The sequence below is a fragment of the Somniosus microcephalus genome, chromosome 17, assembly GCF_052327205.1.
Source record: "Somniosus microcephalus isolate GS21.2 chromosome 17, FLI_Smic_1.0, whole genome shotgun sequence".
Taxonomy (NCBI): domain Eukaryota; kingdom Metazoa; phylum Chordata; class Chondrichthyes; order Squaliformes; family Somniosidae; genus Somniosus; species Somniosus microcephalus.
In genome coordinates this window covers 3,616,793-3,636,723 of record NC_141003.1, presented here as the reverse complement: position 1 = coordinate 3,636,723, position 19,931 = coordinate 3,616,793, and the positions used below count along the sequence as shown (strand labels likewise).

General features: G+C 45.6%; 1 long non-coding RNA gene across 2 annotated transcripts in view; it reads left to right on the top strand.

Moving 5' to 3' along the window:
• Positions 1-258: 258 nt before the first annotated feature.
• LOC147105451 (uncharacterized) overlaps positions 259-19,931 on the top strand; it is a 33,828-nt gene continuing 14,155 nt past the window's right edge. The window contains exons 1-5 of one of the 2 annotated variants that reach the window (XR_015081498.1): positions 259-3,480; positions 3,606-3,641; positions 12,835-12,914; positions 14,019-14,463; positions 19,016-19,324. This is a non-coding gene — a long non-coding RNA (uncharacterized LOC147105451). The remainder of the gene's footprint in view (positions 3,481-3,605; positions 3,642-12,834; positions 12,915-14,018; positions 14,464-19,015; positions 19,325-19,931) is intronic. The other variant, XR_015081496.1, reaches the window with a different exon arrangement.

Genomic DNA, 19,931 nt, shown 5'->3' with positions numbered 1-19,931 from the left:
CCCCCAACTCGCTCTCTCTCTGCCCCCCAACTCGCTCTCTCTCTTCCCCAACTCGCTCTCTCTCTTCCCCCCAACCCCCACCTCGCTCTCTCTCTTCCCCCCAACTCGCTCTCTCTCTTCCCCCCAACTCGCTCTCTCTCTTCCCCCCCAACTCGCTCTCTCTCTTCCCCCAACTCACTCTCTCTCTTCCCCCAACTCGCTCTCTTCCCCCCAACTCGCTCTCTCTCTTCCCCCCAACTCACTCCCTTCCCTCCAACTCACTCACTCTCTTCCCCCCAACTCACTCTCTCTCTTCCCCCCAACTCACTCTCTCTCTCTTCCAACAACAACATGCCCTCAAAAAAGCCTCGGCACCGCCGGGCACCCCCAGCTAGTTATATATATATCCAGTCCTGCCGTGTCACTTAATACGTGGCACTGGCTGCACTTGGTCACTGATCTGCAGGAAAACTGACCTAACCAGATTGTGTCTGAGACCCAGTCCAATTGTTTGGAGGCCAGAAGAGATGCCCCTCTCCACCCTGGCCCCCTAAGCCTGTAGGCAGCAGTCTAAGTAGCCATGAGAATGCAGCGACTGCCCTTAGAACCTTTCTCACAGGGTCTCTGCTGCAGCTGTCCCTGAGCTGCCACCCACTCCATGGGTTGCCCAGGAGCAGAGTGCACGTGACTTTTAATCGAAGGAGTGACTTGAGGGTTTTGTGATCTAGTTTGCTGACTGTTAATGTGGAGTAGAATAGAATGAAAAAGAAGAGAAGCAGAATGTCATGACGAACCAAGCTGTCACCGGCCCAGAACTTGGACTACCTTTCACCTCCCTCCCTCGGAGTCTGTGAAGCTCCTTCCTTATACGGGTGACTGGTCTCTGCTTTGGGGGCCAATCAGCTGTTGCCAATCATTCCCGGCTGTTAGGGCTGTGCTCGTTAAATAGAAGGCAGTAAGTGAGACTTACATTTGGGTACTGAGAAGCGGTAGTGGGCAGGGAGTGATAGTTCCACGCTCCAGACTATTAGATTGTGCTGAGGCTGTGAGTGAGGGAACACTCAGGTGAAGGCTGGGGGTGTAAATGGCAGCAGTTGGGCAGTGATGGTGCACAACTCGAGCACTTTAACACAAGTGAGGGGTGGTCACTTCAAGCATTCTTGGAAATTGCAGCTGACTCCTTTTACCTTCTCTGCCCTGGTACCATAGAATCTTGCAGCTCAGAAGGAGGCCATTCGGCCCGTCGTGCCTGTGCTGCCTCTTTGAAAGAGCAGTCGTGCTCAGTCCCACCCCCTGCTTTTTGTCTGTAAACCTGTGAGTTCCTCATCCTCAAATCCCTGTCCAACTCCCTTTTAAAATTATTGATGGAATCAGCTTCCACCACCTCTTCAGGCCGAGTGTTCCAGATCCTCACAACTCTGAGTGAAAAAATTCTCCTCATCTCCCCTCGAGATCTTTTACCAATGATTTTAAATCTGTGACCTCTGGTTTTTCACCCACTTGCCAAAGGTAAAAGATTTTCTTTGTCTACTCTAGCCAAACCTCTCATCATCTTGTAAACCTCTATTAGGTCAACTCTTAACCTTCTCCGCTCCAAGGAGAACAGTCTGAACTTCACCATCTCGTCTCGTTTTGAATACCTCTTAATGTCTCTTCTCTTTTGTTCTCTCCCAGCCCGGCCACTTAATCCATTTCGTTTCCTGTGCTTCTTTAGTCTTGACAAAGGGGTTTTCACCTGAAACGTTGACTCTATTTTCTCTCCACGGATGTTGCCTGGCCTGCTGAGTTTTTCCAGTATTTTCTGCTGTTATTTCTGAACTTTTCCAACCTCTCCTCATAACTGAAGCCCCTCATCCCTGGTAACATCCTGGTAAACCTCCTCTGTACCCTGTCTAAGGCCTTTACATCTTTGTGAAGTGTGGGGCCCAGAATTATCCACAATACTCCAGCTGAGCCCTAACCAGTGATTTATAAAGTTCTAGAATGATCTCTTTGTTTTTATATTCTATTCCTCTATATATAAACCCAAGTAATCCAGATGCTTTATTAACCACTGTATCGACTTGCCCCGCCACCTTTAAGGGTTTGTGCATATGGACACCAAGGTCTCTCTGCTCATCGACACTTTTCAAAATCGTGCCGTTTATAGTAAACTCTCTTTCCATGTTAGTCCTCCCGAAGTGCATCACTCCAGACTTCTCCTCATTGAACTCCATCTGGCATGCTTCTGCCCATTTCCCCATCCTGAAGCCTATAACTATCCTCATCACTATCTACTACTTTGCCAAGTTTCATATCATCTGCAAACTTTACATTGCTGCTCCCTACACCCGAGTCTAGGTCGTTTATAAAAATTGAAAAGCGTAACGGACCCAAAACTGACCGTTGGGGAACACAACTGAAAACCACCGCCCAGTCTGGAAAACATCCATCCATCACCACCCTTTGCTTCCTGTCACTGAGCCAATTTTGTATCCCCTTAATTCCATGGGCTTCCATTTTCTTGATAAGCCTCCTGTGTGGCACTTTGTTGAATGCCTTCTGAAAGTCCATATATACAACATCTACTGCAATACCTTGAACAACCTTCTCTGTTACCTCATCAAATAATTCAATCAAGTTAGTCAGACATGATTTACCTTTAACAAGTCCATGCTGGCTCTCCTTGATTAACCCATGCCTTTCCAAATGAAAGTTTATTTTGTCCCTGATTATGGTTTCCAATAACTTCCCCACCACCGATGTTAGGCTGACTGACTTGTAGTTTCCTGGTTTGCCCCTCTCCCCTTTCTTGAATTGTGGTATAACATTAGCAGCCCTCCAGTCCTTTAGCACTACTCCTGTATCCAATGAGGATTGAAAGATTGTGACCAATGCCTCTGCTATTTCTACCTCTGCTTCTCTCAGCAACCTAGGGGGCATTCCATGCGAACCAGGTGACTTACCCACTTTCAGTGATGCGAATCTTTTTAGTACCTCTTCTCTATCTATTACTATCCTGCCCATAACTTCCCTCTCCTTAAACATTTTCTGGCACTGAACTGCCATGCGTGGGGTGTTAGTGTTGGCACTATCCTGGCCACCTCATGCCACTACTCGATATGGCTCTCCTTGGGGTCATAAGCAGTGCCTCCTTCCTCTGCCTAACCTCATGCAGAAGCCCTTCTATAGCTTCATCCCTGAATGTTGGGGCTCTCTGCCCTCCTGTAGCCTTTCCATACCTCACTGACATTCTTAAGTACAAATGTTTTCAGGCTGCTGCGGGGCCTGAAATGCTGCAGCAGCGAACTCCCAATTGGAGGTGCTCACAATGCCGGCAGTGCACCATAAGTATTGACATTAGGCAAACCCCAGAAAGTACAGTGGGTCAATCGCTCCACCATACTTCCATTCAGGATATGTCCCAAGCTGAAAAAAAGCTGGATTTTATCTTGGCTTTTACATGGACCTGAACTTGCCAATCCTACATTGCCCTCGTCGTATAATTGTGGTAGATGCAAGGTCAGTATTGCTATCCATCTGAGATGTAGCATATTGTTCACTTTCTGTAAAAAGTTCCCTGCTGTCAGAAACTCACGGCACTTTGTTTTTTGCCCCTCCGTGTGTTTTGTTATTGCAATGGATAGGCCAGAAGAATCGACATCTGAAGACGAGAAAAGGAGGTACTGTACTACACTTGTTTTTCACTTTTAACCTAATGCGACATAAGTTATCTGACAGGAGTAATTGCTACACGATTAATATCACAAAAATTTAGTATAATTTTCAAAGTGATGGGCGCACACTGGAGTCAGCCATTAGTGATTCTTCATACATTCAGTTCTCACATACCAATAGAAACTACCATTGTTCTCTTGAGTGGAACTCGCCACCCGTTAGGAAATACGCATCATTGCATTGCCATCTTTAGATTCCCCCCCCCCCCCCGCCTTTAGTTGAATATAAGGCCCTGTTCTGAACTGCACAAGTAGTCTCTTTCTACCTCTTTGGCAGCATGCTTGACTGTTGTCTACACACACCTCCATGTACTTTAGATCAGGAGATGGCCAATACCCTAAGTGTCAAGAGACAAAACGTTCTCTGTGAATTGTGACTGCAAGTTCTATCCTCATCTCTCGACCCAGTCACTGGGAAGCTCACCTGAAGGAGCACTGAACTGAGGGCATGTATTGCTCCTGCCTGGTAAAGAGACCTGAACTTTCCATGTGAAAGTGATCATTTTATAGTGAATTATTTTAATAAAATATTGTTTAGCATATCAAAATTTGCCAATGTCAGGTACTGACTGAGGAAATGTTACTGATGTCTGATTGTGAGCTGCAGAAAACACAAGAGGAAGGCATTACTTTAGGGTGCCTTCACACTGCAGCGTCTTGGTGCAGAGTGTAAATGGAGTCTGAGTCCAGAGCGAAGAGGCAAGAGATTCCTGAGAGGAGGCAGTCTTGCTTTGAAGTGTCTTGGGACATTTTTCTGGATTAAACATGCTATATAAATGCAAGTTGTTGATTTGCTTTGCTTCGCTTCAGTCAGTTTAGGCTTTGATGCATAATTTAGAATCCCAAGTTCAGCATCTGTGCAAAGCCCAAACTGCTTCACACTGAAACCAAACTTGCAGGCTCGACCCACTTGATGTACTTGATGGAGCCTGGATGACCGAGAAGGTTCTATCACCATAGTGACAGCATTAGAAAAGATAGCAACAGCTGTGATGTTGAGGCAAATAAGTTCAGTTATAGTATTTTGACTGTGATAACCATACAGATCAATGCAGGAATGGCTTTGGTTTAACCAACTTCAAGGAGGTAGGGGTGTTGATTGAAGTAGGCAGAGCAGTAGATGATTTCTCATTTACTTCAGCACATTCAAAACTCTGCCCATGTACTATCATACAAGGCACACTCGCCTATCATTCCTGTCTCAATTGACCCACATTAGCTCCCAGTCCCCCAATGCCTTAATTTTAGAATTGTCATCCTTGTTTTCAAATCCCTTCATGGCCTCACCCATCCCTATATCTGTAACTTCTTTCAGCCCTATAGCCTCGCCCAATCTCTCCATTCTCCATCCTCTGGCCTCTTGCACATCCCCTCTTCCTGTGCTGTACCATTGGTAGCCGTACCTTCAGCCGCCTAGGACTGACTCACTGCAACACTCTCCCTAAGCCCCTGTGCCTCACCACCTCTCTCTGCTCCTTTCAGACCCTTAAAACACAACTCTTCAAGCAAGCCTTTGTCACCCTTCCTAATATCTTCTCATTTGGTTCAGTATCAGTTTTTCTGAAGGCTGAAATGCCTTGGGTTCTATTACTATGTTGGTGTCAGATCCCATGGCACTATTCAAAAAAGAGCAAGGGAGATCTCCCCAGTGTCCTGGCCAATGTCTAGCCCTCATCCAACATTACTAAAACAGGTTAAGTGGTCATTGCTGTGCGCAGATTGACCGCCATGTTTCCCTTCATTATAATAGTGACAACACTTCAAAGATACTTAATTGGCTGGAAAGGACTTTGGGATGGTCTGAGGTCGTGAAAGGCGCTGTAGAAATGCAAGTTGTTGGGGCTCTTCACTGTTGATTCTACAGTGTTCAGCTCCATTTACAACTTCTCTGATCATGCTGCCACCCATGCCAGTCTAGAACAGGACTTGGACAACATCCAGACAAGTTGCAAGTAACATTTATGTTCATATGACCATCTCTAGTAAGAAAAGGCCCAACCACCTTCCCCTGACCTTCAAAGTCAACATCATCGCTGAGTTCCCTACCATCAATCTCCTGGGTACTTTGCGATATGTGGATCACTTCCTGACTCCTCTAAACCACTCCATCATCTACAAGGCTTAAGTCAGGAGTGCAATGGAATGATCACCACTCACCTGGATGGGTGCAGTTGCAACAATACTTGACACAGTCATCTTGATTGGAGCCCTGCCACTGACCTACATCCATTCCACCACTGATACACTGTGGCTGCAGTATGTACAATTAACAGGATGTATTGCAGAACTCGCAACCGTTACTTCGACAGCACCTCCCAGCCCTGTGACGTCTACCACAAAAGGACGAGCAATAAGCTCATGGGAGCACCACCTCCAAATCTCACATCATCCTGACTTACACATATATTGCCATTCCTTCATTGTTGCTATGCCAAAATCATGGAGTTCTCTACCTAACACCAACGTGGGAGCACCATCACCTCAAAGTATAAGGAAAAGGGCATCAGCATTGTTATGTTCATTAATAACTAGACGTTTGCATTATGAACAGCTAGCTTTTGCTAGACATTTATTCAGTACATGTTCTTCACTATACAGCATCCATCTTGACTACTGCCTTGTGGGTAGCCTAGTGCATCGTGGGTAGTATAGTCTTAAACACATACAACTAAACACACAGCAATATACAGCTCTACAGCTCTATAGCTCCACCTAGTGTACTGTTCTAGAATGACATGTTATTGATCATTGCATCCCCCTTTCTTTGAGGTTAAACAAAATCAATATCAATCAACTTTCAAGAAACACGATAAAGAAGATATCAGTAACACTTTTGCTAGTGCTCTATAAACATAAACATTTTCACAACAGTCAACACATTTTCAAAGTAGTTTTCTTTGTACTCAAAGATTAAGTCTATCAGGCTTTTTTACTTCACGTGTGGATCTTCTCAACACAGGTAAGTCTGATGTGTTTTCATGAAATTGTTCTGGTGGTGAGTGACAAGATTCAGTTACGGCATTGTCATCAATTTGTTCTTGGATAGTTTCTTGTGTTTTTAGGAGGGAATGGCGGTTCCTCCTGAGAATCTGTCCTTCCTCAGTTCTAACAGTGTATGACCTTGGTCGTACTTCCTCAAGAACTGTAGCTTTCCTGTTCCATGCATCTGGATCCTCAATCCTGACAACATCATCCCTTGTCAATGGTTTTAGAGTTTTGGATGACTTGTCATAGTATGATTTCTGTTTCAGCTTTAACAGTTGAAGTCTCTGTCTCAGTTCCTTACTCTGCTTTTCTTTTGCACAGCAGGGTAGCGTGGTGCGCAACTTGCAACCCATTAGTAGTTCAGCAGGTGAAGAACCACAGTCTAAAGGTGAGGCTCGGTAACTCAGCAGGGCGAGATAAGGATCAGACTTGCTTTCTGTTGCTTTCTTCAGTAGCTGCTTGAGAACTTGAACACCTTTCTCTGCCTTACCATTTGACTGAGCATACAGAGGACTGGATGTGATGTGCTGAAAGTCATACTGTGCTGCAAACTGTTGCCACTCCTTACAGTTGGAGCACGGACCATTGTCGCTAACGGCAATCCTGGGAATTCCATGTCTGGCGAAGATGGATTTCACATGCATTATGACACTGCTTGCTGATGTGCTTGAGAGCAGCGCCATCTCAGGATAGTTAGAATAGTAGTCAATCACTATTAGATATTCTTTACCATTTAACTGAAAAAGGTCCATACCAACCTTTTGCCAAGGTGTTGTTGGTATGTCAGCTACTATCATTGGTTCCTTTGCTTGTTTGTTTTGGTGTTTCTGACATGTCTCACATTTGCCTATCATGTTCTCAATGTCCTTATTTATGCCAGGCCAATAAACAGTGTCTCTTGCTCTCCTTTTGCATTTTTCAATTCTGAGGTGTCCCTCATGAATCCTTTTGAGCATGTCTTGACGTAGAGCCTGTGGAATGACTATTCTGTTCTGTTTTAGTAATAGTCCACTTGCGACACTCAATTCTGACCTTATGTGAAAATATTTTGGACAGGAACCTTTTGGCCAACCATGATGAATGTTCTCTATTACTGTTTGTAACACTGTAAGGGAGAAATTGGGTGAGAAGCGCCACCTGTTAGCGCCTAAAGAGGCAGTCAGTGGCTGTAGCACCACTGGCTGCATCTCCCACAATATTCAGCAGGGGCGCTAATGGTGGCGTTAGGCATTTGCGCTGCGCCGCCACCGATGACGTCATCGGTGTGCGCAGCGCCCCATTCGTGCCCCGTTTGCGATATTTGGTAGCGAACGCTGCAGTTGCGCCGCTCGCTACCCGCGCCCGGTTCACGGGGCCTTACTGTGCCGGCAGTGGCGCAAGTTAAGGTGGAGGTGTGGGGCGGCCACCTTTTTGGCGGCCGCCTGCCAGCACCTCCGTCCCCGACCTCCTAACCCCCCCCCCCGCGGCATTGCCAGCTGTTTCCTGAGAGCCCGGCACTTCTCCTTGGTGCCGGGCTCATTTGCTGGCACTCGCGAGCGGGGATCGCGCTGTTGCAGGCACCTCCCCCTTAACAGTGGGAGGAAGGCCTGCAGTACCGCAGCGTGCCGTGCCGCAGCATATGGCGCTGCAGCACGTTGCGCTGCGATATTCAGTTTCAGCGCCCTAAGAGGGATGCAGAGCGCCTCGAGCCTCGCCCCGTGTCCCTCGAGGAGCAATGAAACTGAATATCTGACGATCGCTAAAGCCTCGAACGCTGCGCTAAATCCTGCGCTCAGGCGACTTTTGCGCCACTTTGGCGCCCCAACCCAATTTCTAGGCCATTTTAATGTTTCTTCTGCTATTTGCTTTGATTTTGTGTCTGACACGGGCAGCGCAGCAGTGACCATACTCACATGAACATCCATGTCTTCCTCAATAGAGCTCACATGACTCATTGTGGGTGCTCGGGATAGTGCATCTGCTAACACTATGTGTTTGCCTGGTGTGTAGATCAGTTCAAAGTCATATCTTTGCAGCTTCATCATGAGTCGTTGAATCCTTGGAGGCATCACATTCAGGTTCATTTTTATGATGGCAACCAGTGGGCAGTGGTCTGTCTCAACTGTGAAGGTGGGAAGTCCATATATGTAGCCATGAAACTTTTCTAGCCCAACTACCAAGCCTAGACATTCCTTTTCAATCTGGGCGTATCGACACTCAGAATCAGTCATAGACCTGGAGGCATAGGCAACAGGCTTCCAATCTTCACCCTCTGCTTGTAGCAAGACCGTGCCTAGGCCATCTTTTGATGCATCCGTTGACACTTTGATTCTCTTTGTTGGGTCAAAGAAGGTGAGTACAGGTGTGGTTGTCAGCACTGTTTTGAGATCCATCCACTCTTGTTCATGTCTTTCTGTCCATGCAAACTCATTTGTTTTATGTAGCAGGTCTCGCAGACAGGCTGTCTTGGCTGACAAGTTAGAAATGAACTTTCCAATGAAGTTTATCATCCCCATGATGCGTAGCACTCCTTTTTTGTCAGTGGGTCGGGGCATGTTGAGTATGGCATTTACTTTTTCCATATCTGGCTCTATTCCTTTACCAGATAGATTATCTCCTAGGAAAGTGACTTCCTGGACGTCAAACTGACACTTGGCTTTGTTGAGCTTCAGTCCATTCCAGCGTATGCTCTGTAGCACTTTAGTCAGCCTCTCATTGTGTTCTTTCAGTTTGGAGCCCTAGATGATGATGTCATCAACATAGACCCGAACTCCTTCCAGACCTTCAATTATGTGTTCCATCGCTCTATGAAAGATTTCAGATGCAGATATTATCCCGAAAGGCATTCTGAGGAAACAATACCTGCTAAATGGTGTGTTGAAGGTACAGTATTTGGTGCTCTCTTCATCCAGTTTTAGTTGCCAAAATCCTTGTGAGGCATCGAACTTTGTAAAGTATCTGGCACCTGACATTTCACTGGTGATTTCTTCTCGCTTGGGAATCTGGTAGTGTTCACGTTTTATGTTTGCATTTAAGTCCTTTGGATCCATGCATATTCTTAGATCATTGTTCTTTTTCTTTACACATACCATGGAGTTAACCCAGTCTGTTGGCTCTTCGACTTTCCTGATGACTCCTAGTGTGGTCATTCTGTCCAGTTCTTTCTTGAGCCGGTCACGCAGGGATGCTGGAACTCTCCGTGGAGCATGTACCACTGGCTGAGCATCCTCCTTTAGCTGGATCTTGTAAGTGAATGGTAGAACTCCAAATCCTTTGAACACATCCTGGAAATTACTTACAACAGAATCCACCGAGTCACCTGGTCTGTTTATGGCACAGTTTATACGGTAGACTCTCTTGACCAGTTCTAAGTCCTCACAAGCTTTGTCACCTAGTAGTGAATCAAGTCCTTCAGCCACAACAGAAAACATGAGATATGCACTTTGTCTTTGACTGTCACTTTAAGTCTGCATACACCTAAGCTATCTATTTTCTGTCCATTATAGTTCTTCAGTAGTACTGACTTTTTCTGTATTTTGGGCTTTTCTTTCATATTTTTAATGTCACTCATACTGATTAAGTTTGCTTTTGCTCCAGTGTCTAGTTTCAATGTAACTAATGCTCCATTTACCTGCAGTGGGATCATCCATTTGTCCTCTTTTACTGCATTAACTTTATGTTCAGCATTGTCCTCAATTACATTGACTTGGACTTGTTGCCCTTTCTTTGTTTTTACTTTTGAAAAGCATTGTTTGGCAAAGTGATTCTTTCCATGACATTTTGGACACATTTTTCCAAACGCTGGGCATTGTTTTAACTGGTGTTTGTAACCACAGCGTTTACAATTAAAAATTCTTTCCTCCGATTGCTTTTCATTTCTGTTCTGCCCACGTTTCTTTCCCTTGTAGGGCACAGCACCGACAGCAGCACTTACTACAATTGCATCATTATTGATTTCACTGAAAGTCTTCGCATGCTTTTGAGCTAGCTCGCTGGCTTGGCATATTGTCACAGCATTTTCCCATGTTAGTTCGGTTTCTCTCAACAGACGTTCCCTGACCTTTTTATCATGAATACCAAACACAATTTGGTCACGAATCATGGATGCTTTCAGCTCAGAGAAATTACATGTCTGTGCTTTCAGTTTCAGATCAGTCACAAAGCTATCAAAAGTCTCATTTTGCTGCTGTGTCCTCGAACAGAACACGTACCTCTCATATGTTTTGTTGATTTTGGGAGAACAATGTGTATCAAATTTCTTTAGCACATCGTCTAATTTGTTTCTGTTCTCCTCTGGATTAAATACAAATGTATTAAATACCTCTATCACCTGTGGGCCTGCAACCGTGAGCAGCAATGCTATTTTTCTTGCATCTGGCTTCCTACCGAATCCGATGGCAGTAATGTAGAGTTCGAATCGTTGTTTGAAAGTCCGCCAATTGTAGTCGACATTCCCCGTGAGATTCAAAAACTCCGGTGGCTTCAAATTCTCCATGTCGCTTTTCACAATGTGCAGCAGATCTTCACCAATCCTGGTACCATGTTATGTTCATTAATAACTAGACGTTTGCATTATGAACAGCTAGCTTTTGCTAGACATTTATTCAGTACATGTTCTTCACTATACAGCATCCATCTTGACTACTGCCTTGTGGGTAGCCTAGTGCATCGTGGGTAGTGTAGTCTTAAACACATACAACTAAACACACAGCAATATACAGCTCTACAGCTCTACAGCTCCACCTAGTGTACCATTCTAGAATGACATGTTATTGATCATTGCAAGCATCACCTCAGGTCAGCTGGGGATGGGCATTACATGTGGCCACACCAGCATCCCAAAAACAAGTAATAATAAATAAATAAATACTGCAAGTGGAGTATAGGTTTTATAGACTGTTTGGACCATGTATAATTAGCCATTCTTGAAATATGGACTGAAAATAAGTTAAGGACAGAAATGCTGGGGGAAATTTTAATTTTCTCTAACTAAATATTGGGAAGACTGAAGCCATTGTCTTCAGTCCCTGCCACAAACTCCTTTCCCTCGTCACCGACTTCAACCCTCTCCCTGGCAACTGTCTGAGGCTAAACCAGACTATTCGTGATCTTGGTGTCATATTTGACCTCGAGATGAGCTTCCGACCACTAAGACCGCCTACTTGCACCTCTGTAACATCACCTGACTCCGCCCCTGCCTCAGGTTATCTGCTGCCGAAACCCTCATCCATGCCTTTGTTACCTCTAGACTTGACAATTCCAACACCTCCCACATTCTATACTCTGTAAACTTAAGGTCATCCAGTACTCTGCTGCCCGTGTCCTAACTCGCACCAAGTCCAGTTCACCCATCACCCCTGTGCTCGCTGACCTACATTGGCTTCCAGTTAAGCAATGCCTCGATTTTAAAATTCTCATCCTTGTTTTCAAATGCCACCATAGCCTCGGCCCTCCCTATCTCTGTAATCTCCTCCAGCCCCACAACTCCCCCGAGATATCTGCGCTCCTCCAATTCTGGCCTCTTGAGCGTCCCCGATTTTAATCGCTCCACCATTGGCGGATGTGCCTTCAGCTGGCAAGTGCCCTAAGCTCTGGAATTCCTTCCCTAAACCTCTCTGCCTCTCTATCTCTCTTTCCTCCTTTAAGTCGATCCTTAAAACCTACCTCTTTGACCAAGCTTTTGGTCACCTGCCCTAATAATCTTATGAGGCTCGGTGTCAAATTTTTGTTTGACAACAATTCCATAATATCCTCGCCACTGCTGAAAATTGAGTATGAAGGGTAGGGCTGCAGGACGTTACAGGGATAGGGAGGGGCTCTTAAAGGAGGAGGGAGAGCAGCCGAGTGTGCAGCCACAATGTTTGAAATCTTTGCTGCCAAAGTGGAGTAGAGGGAAGAGGAATTGATAAATTAAGTGGCTGCAATTTTCTCGATATGCTGTAGCAGCTGGGAGGCTCCCTGTTGGCAGTGTGCATTTGTAAGGTTTACCCTTGGGGGTTAGATCTCCATGTGTGTGTAAAGTTAAGGATAAAAGTTGTCCTGAACTGTGAATATAAACTTACTGGTGACTTAGTAAAATAATTGTTCTGCAGCTTTTTATAAGGAGGATAATATGCCTGTAAAGAGATTAAATGTTTAATACTAATCATGTTTTCTTTTTGTTTCAACAATTAAGGAATTATGGAGGTGTCTACGTTGGTTTGCCAGCAGATACTGCCACCAAGGTTCCCAGTCAAACTGCAGCAACTGGCAAAGGTATCGGCGCCCATATATATTTCATTTTATGTGTACTTGAATTAGATAAAACATTTTAAATTTAATTTGCTTGAATTTGCGTGCACTAACTGTTAGTCAGGCAAAGTCACTTCTCTGTGCCCCCAGTGTCACTGAGTGTTCACTATCAGCATACAAGAGGCAAAGGAATTATTGTGTTCACACACAAAATTCCAGTTCTCAAGTTTATACATCAATCCATTGGAACTGTACCTGTAGGTGACACTGTCAGTGTGACGTTACGTTCCCTAACACTGAATGACAGCCCTACCATGCTCAGGAGACATCCATTAACTCGAAAATTGAAAGACCAAAACTGAAGCAGAAATCCAAAGAACCCTAGAGAGGATCTGACAAATAAAAGCCTGCTCGTGGAAAAGAACAGCGAGTGTGACCCATAAAAAAAAAAAAATTCTAATGCAAAAGCAAAATACTGTGGATGCTGGAAATCTGAAATAAAAACAGAAAATGCTGGAAAAACTCAGCCGAGTTAACCTTTCAGGTCAGAACTTCTGACGAAAGGTCATCGACTTGAAACGTTAACCCTGTTTCTCTCTCCCCAGACACTGCCTGACCCACTGAGTATTTCCAGAATTTTCTGTTTCTATTCCATAAAAAAATTCATTAACTCCAAAGATGTGCGGGTTAGGTTGATTGGCTATGATAAATTGACCCTTAGTGTTAGGGGGATTACATACGTGGGGTTATGGGGATCGGGTGGGATATGTGTCGGTGCAGGCTCGATGGGCCGAAATGGCCTCTATCTGCACTGTGGGGTTTCTGTGATTCTGTGATTCTGTGAACTCCCCCGCCACCTCCCATAGGCAGGATTCCATCTGTGGTCCCACCACCACTAAGCAGGATTTCGACCCACACTGACCAAGATTTCAGCCCCGTGTCAGCCGTGGCTCAGTGGGCAGTACTCTCCCCTCTGAGTCATAAGATTGTGGGTTCAAGTCCCACTCTAGAGACTTGAGCACAGAAATCTAGGCTGACACGCCAGTGCAGTATTGAGATAGTGCTGCACTGTTGAAGGTGCCATCTTCTGAATGAGATGTTAAACCAAGGCCCTGTCTGCTTTCTCAGGTGAACGTAAAAGATCCAATGGCACTATTTCGAAGAAGAGCAGGAGAGGTCTCTCCGGTGTCCTGGGGCCAATATTTATCCCACAATCAACATCACTAAAACAGATTATCTGGTCTTTATCACATTGCTGTCTGTGGGAGCTTGCTGTGTGCAAATTGGCTGCTGCGTTTTCTACATTACAACAGTGACTACACTTCAAAAAGTACTTCATTGGCTGTAAAGCGTTTTGGGATGTCCTGAGGGCATGAAAGGCGCTATATAAATGCAAGTCTTTTTTCTGTCAATAACTGCACCCCAATGTCTGCGCACACAGTAACAGCGTGCCCAGTGTTCACTCAGGCAGTGACCGTGCACACAATAACCGAGTGTGCTTCATCATTCTATTTTTCTTTCCTTGGAAAGACTAGATGCTGACTCGAGCGCAGAGGAATCTAACAATTAGAAGGTATATTTTTACTTAATTTATAGTTCAGAAAAATATGTATGGATTGTGTATCTATCACTGAGGTAAAAATTATGATTTTACTTTGCATATATTTGTACAAGCATTAAAGTGGGCAGAAAAAAAAATTCTGTAACTTCCCAGGATGGAAGTTGCGTATCCCAAATGCAGGGGGTGGATAGGTGGCGTGGGAGGGAGTCCATGTGGGAACATTCAGACCTGGGCTGCACTTCAATGGCCCCTCTTGCTGTGGATTTTAACTTTAGAGTCATAGAGTCATAGAGTTTTACAGCACAGAAAGAGGCCCTTCGGCCCATCGTGTCTGCGCCGCCCATCCATCCCTGTCCAGTCTAATCCCATTTTCCAGCATTTGGTCCATAGCCTTGTATGCAATGGCATTTCAAGTGCTCATCCAAATGCTTCTTGAATGTTGTGAGGGTTCCTGCCTCTACCACCCTTTCAGGCATTGAGTTCCACATTCCAACCACCCTCTGGGTGAAAAAGTTCCTCCTCAAATCCCCTCTAAATCTCCTGCCCCTTACCCTGAATCTATGCCCCCTTGTTATTGACCCCCCTACTAAGGGGAAAAGTTCCTCTTTGTCTACCCTATCTATGCCCCTCATCATTTTGTACACCTCAATCAGGTCCCCCCTCAGCCTTCTTTGCTCCAAGGAAAACAACCCCAGCCTGTCCAGCCTCTCTTCATAGCTGAGGCGCTCCATCCCAGGTAACATCCTGGTGAATCTTCTCTGCACCCTCTCCAAAGCAATCACATCCTTCCTATAGTGAGGCGACCAGAACTGCACACAGTACTCCAGCTGTGGCCTCACCAGCGTTTTGTACAGTTCCATCATAACCTCCCTGCTCTTATATTCTATGCCTCGGCTAATGAAGGCAAGTATCCCATATGCCTTTTTAACCACCTTATCTACCTGTTCCGCTGCCTTCAGGGATCTATGTACATGTACACCAAGGTCCCTCTGACCCTCTGTACTTCCTAGGGTCCTACCACTCATTGTGTATTCCCTTGCCTTATTTGTCCGTCCAAAATGCATCACCTCGCACTTTTCAGGGTTAAATTCCATTTGCCACTTTTCCGCCCATCTGACCAACCCGTTTATATCGTCCTGTAGCCTGAGGCTTTCCTCCTCACAATTTACCACCCCACCAATTTTCGTGTCATCTGCGAACTTACTGATCATACCTTTTACATTCTCATCCAAATCATTTATGTAGATCACAAACAACAAGGGACCCAGCACCGATCCCTGAGGTACCCCACTGGACACAGGCTTCCAGTCACAAAAGCAACCTTCGACCATCACCCTCTGCCTCCTGCCACTCAGCCAGTTTAGGATCCAACGCGCCAAGGCACCCTGGATCCCATGGGCTCTTACCTTCTTGACCAGTCTCCTATGCGGGACTTTGTCAAAAGCTTTACTGAAGTCCATGTAAACCACATCCACAGCATTTCCCTCATCCACCCCCCTAGTCACCCCCTCGAAAAATTCAATCAGATTTGTCAGACATGATTTACCCTTGACAAAGCCATGCTGACTATCCCCGATTAATCCTTGCCTCTCCAAGTGGAGACTAATTTTGTCCCTCAGAATTTTTTCCAATAATTTCCCTACCACAGATGTTAGGCTCACTGGCCTGTAATTCCCTGGTTTATCCCTGCTACCCTTCTTGAATAATGGTACTACGTTAGCTGTTCTCCAGTCCTCTGGTACATCCCCTGTGGCCAGAGAGGTTCTGAAAATTTGTGTCAGAGCCCCTGCAATCTCCTCCTTTGCCTCCCACAGCAGCCTGGGATACATCTCGTCTGGGCCTGGGGATTTATCCACTTTTTGGCCTGCTAAAACTGCTAGCACCTCCTCCCTCTCGATGCTAATATGTTCAAGTATGTCACAGCCCCCTTGCCCGATTTCTATGTCTGCATCGTCTTTCTCCATAGTGAACACAGATGCAAAAAATTCATTTAAAACCCCGCCTACATCATCTGGCTCTACACACAGATTGCCACTTTGGTCCCTAATGGGCCCTACCCTTTCCCTGGTTATCCTCTTGCCCTTAATATACTTATAAAACATCTTAGGATTTTCCTTTATTTTGCTCGCCAGTGTTATTTCATGGCCCCTCCTCGCCCTCCTAATTTCTTTTTTAAGTATGCCCCTGCATTTTTTATACTCCTCTAGGGCTTCTTCCGTCTTTAGTCTTTTGTAACTGCCAAAAGCCCCCCTTTTATTTCTAATGCATTTTTGTATATCCCTTGTCATCCAAGGTTCCCTTTGCTTGTTGGTCCCACCCTTGACCTTTACAGGAACATATTGGCGTTGTACTCTCTCTATTTCCCTTCTGAAAGTCTCCCACTGTTTTGATGCGGATTTTCCTATAAGTAGCTGCTCCCAGTCCAATTTGGCCAGATCCTGCCTTATCATATTAAAATCGGCCTTCCCCCAATTTAGAACCCTTATTTCCGGGCCGTCTTTGTCTTTTTCCATGACCACCTTAAATCTCACCGAATTGTGGTCACTGTCGCCAAAATGCTCTCCTACTGACACTTCCACCACTTGCCCGGCTACATTCCCCAGAATTAGGTCCAGTACCGCCCCCTCTCTTGTAGGACTTTCTACATGTTGGCTCAAAAAGCTCTCCTGGATGCTTTGGGCGATGATGTCTTCTGTCTTCACCAAGGAAGATGATGCTGCCATAGACATAGTGAAGGAGGAAGTAGAGGAGATACTGGATGGGTTTAAAATTGATAGAGTAGGTACTAGAAAGGCTGTCTGTACTTAAAGTAGATAAATCACCAGAACCAGATGGGATGCATCCTAGGATGCTGAGGGAAATGAAGGAAGAAATCGCGGAGGTACTGGCCATAATCTTCGAAACGGGGGTGATGCCAGAGGACTGGAGAGTGGCAAATGTTACACCCTTGTTCAAAAAACTACAGGCCAGTCAGTTTAACCTCAGTAGTGGGGAAGCTTTTAGAAACAATAATCAGGGACAAAATTAACAGTCACTTGGACAAGTGTGGATTGATTAAGGAAAACCAGCAGGGATTTGTTAAAGGCAAATCGTGTTTAACCAACTTGATTGAGTTTTTTCATGAGGTAACAGAGAGGGTTGATGAGGGTAATGCGGTTGATGTGGTGTATATGGATTTCCAAAAGGCGTTTGACAAAGTGGCACATAATAGGCTGCCAGCAAAGTTGAAGCCCATGGAATAAAAAAGGACAGTGGCAGCATGGATACGAAATTGGCTAAGTGACAGGAAGAGAGAGTAGTGGTGAATGGTTGTTTTTCGGACTGGAGGAAGGTGTTCCCCAGGAGTCGGTTCTAGGACCACTGCATATATTAATGACTTGGATGTGGGTGTACAGGGCACAATTTCAAAATTTGCAGATGACACAAAACTTGGAAGTATAGTGAACAGTGAGGAGGATAGTGATAGACTTCAAGAGGATGCAGACAGGCTGGTGGAATGGGTGGACACCTGGCAGATGAAATTTAATGTAGAAAAGAGAGAAGTGATACATTTTGGTAGGAAGGATGAGGAGAGGAAATATAAACTAAAGGGTACAATCCTGAAGGGGGTGCATGAACAGAGAGACCTGGGGGTATGTGTACAAATCGTTGAAGGTGGCAGGGCAGGTTGAGAAAAAAAGTTAAAAAAGCATACGGGATCCTGGGCTTCATAAATAGAAGCATAGAGTACAAAAGCAAGGAAGTTACGATGAACCTTTATAAAACACTGGTTCGGCCTCAACTGGAGTATTGTGTCCAATTCTGGGCACCGCACTTTAGGAAGGATGTGAAGGCCTTAGAGAGGGTGCAGAAAAGATTTACAAGAATGATTCCAGGGATGAGGGACTTCAGTTACGTTGATAGACTGGAGAAGCTGGGGTTGTTCTCCTTGGAGCAGGGAAGGTTGAGAGGAGATTTGATGGAGGTGTTCAAAATCATGAGGGGTCTAGACAGTCGATAGAGAGAAACTGTTCCCATTGGCGGAAGGGTTGAGAACCAGAGGACACAGATTTAAGGTGATTGACAAAAGAACCAAAGGCGACATAAGAAGAAACTTTTTTATGCAGCGAGTGATTAGGATCTGGAATGCACTGCCTGAAGGGGTGGTGGAGGCAGATTCAATCACAGCTTTCAAAAGGGAATTGGATAAGTACCTGAAGGAAAAAAATTGCAGGGTTACGGGGAAAGGGCGGGGGAGTGGGACTAGCTGAAGTGCTCTTGCAGAGAGCCGGCACGGGCTCGACAGGCCGAATAGCCTCCTTTGTACTGTAACCATTCTATGATTCTAAGACGTGTACCTCATTAGTTGAGTAAGAGATCGCCATCACTGCCATTGCTCTTGGCTTTGTAAAACAAACTTTCCCTCAACTCTAAAAATGTGAATTCATATTCTTTTAAATTAGTCTTTTAAGAATATTATTGCAGTAGCCAATTGTAATTTGTGTTAGTAGATCAGTCAGTGCGTAGATGTAATTTGCTTCTATACTGTGCAGTCTAGTAAAACATTGATTTCTTTTTATTGCAGTGTTCGCAAGCTGAAGCCTCACCCAGGGCAGTGTTTGCCTGTCTTTATACGGGAGTTTTGGCTGAGCAGCATTCATTTTGAATGCTTAAATTATTTTTTTATTTAGGTGCAATCAGGTGACTTTCGAGAATGGAGCTGCCTTGATTGCTAATGGTTGCCAAATGTTTCCTGTCACTTGTGACAAATTGGAGCTGCTAGAGGTGGAGATCCTTGGTCTGTGGGAGAACAAGCTGTAAGGACTGTCGTATTATGCATCCTCAGGATATATCTGACTGGAGCTCCAGCAGCACTCGTGATTCCCTCCAATGAGTAAGGCTCTTGGAAGCTTCTTTCTCACTCTGGATATCTCGAGTCGCCGGTGCCTGTTATCATCATGATGTGATTGGAGGAATAGAATAGGAAGTCGTTTGAGTGATGATAGCTAAGGCTAGTGATTGGTGATGAGTGTAGCATGATTTCAACTTTGCACTTTTGAATTGTTTTCCAAAAGTCTACGGCCTAGAAATTCAGTTGCGTTTGCGCCCAATTAGGGGCGAAAGAGTGGGTTGCGCCGGAAGTTGCGTCGCGCCCGAAATTAGGTGGGCCCTAACATCGGCGTTAGCCGGTAGCGCTGCGCCGGCACCGATGACGTCATCGGTGTGCACAGTGCCCCGGTACCGCCCGAAACCACGCCGATCCCCATCTTCAGTAGCGGCCGCCTCTTCCGTGGCGGGCGCTAACAACATCGGGAGACCGGGTCCTTACTGCAAGTTAAGGTGGAGGTGCGGGGCGGCCGCCTGCCCGCACCTCCTTCCCCGGCCTCCTCCACCTCCCCCCCGCGGCATTGCCGGCTGGTTTCCGTGGAGCCCGGCACTTCTCCGTTGTGCCGGGCTCTTTTGCCGGCACTTGCAATCGGGGCTCCGGCCGTTGCAGGCAC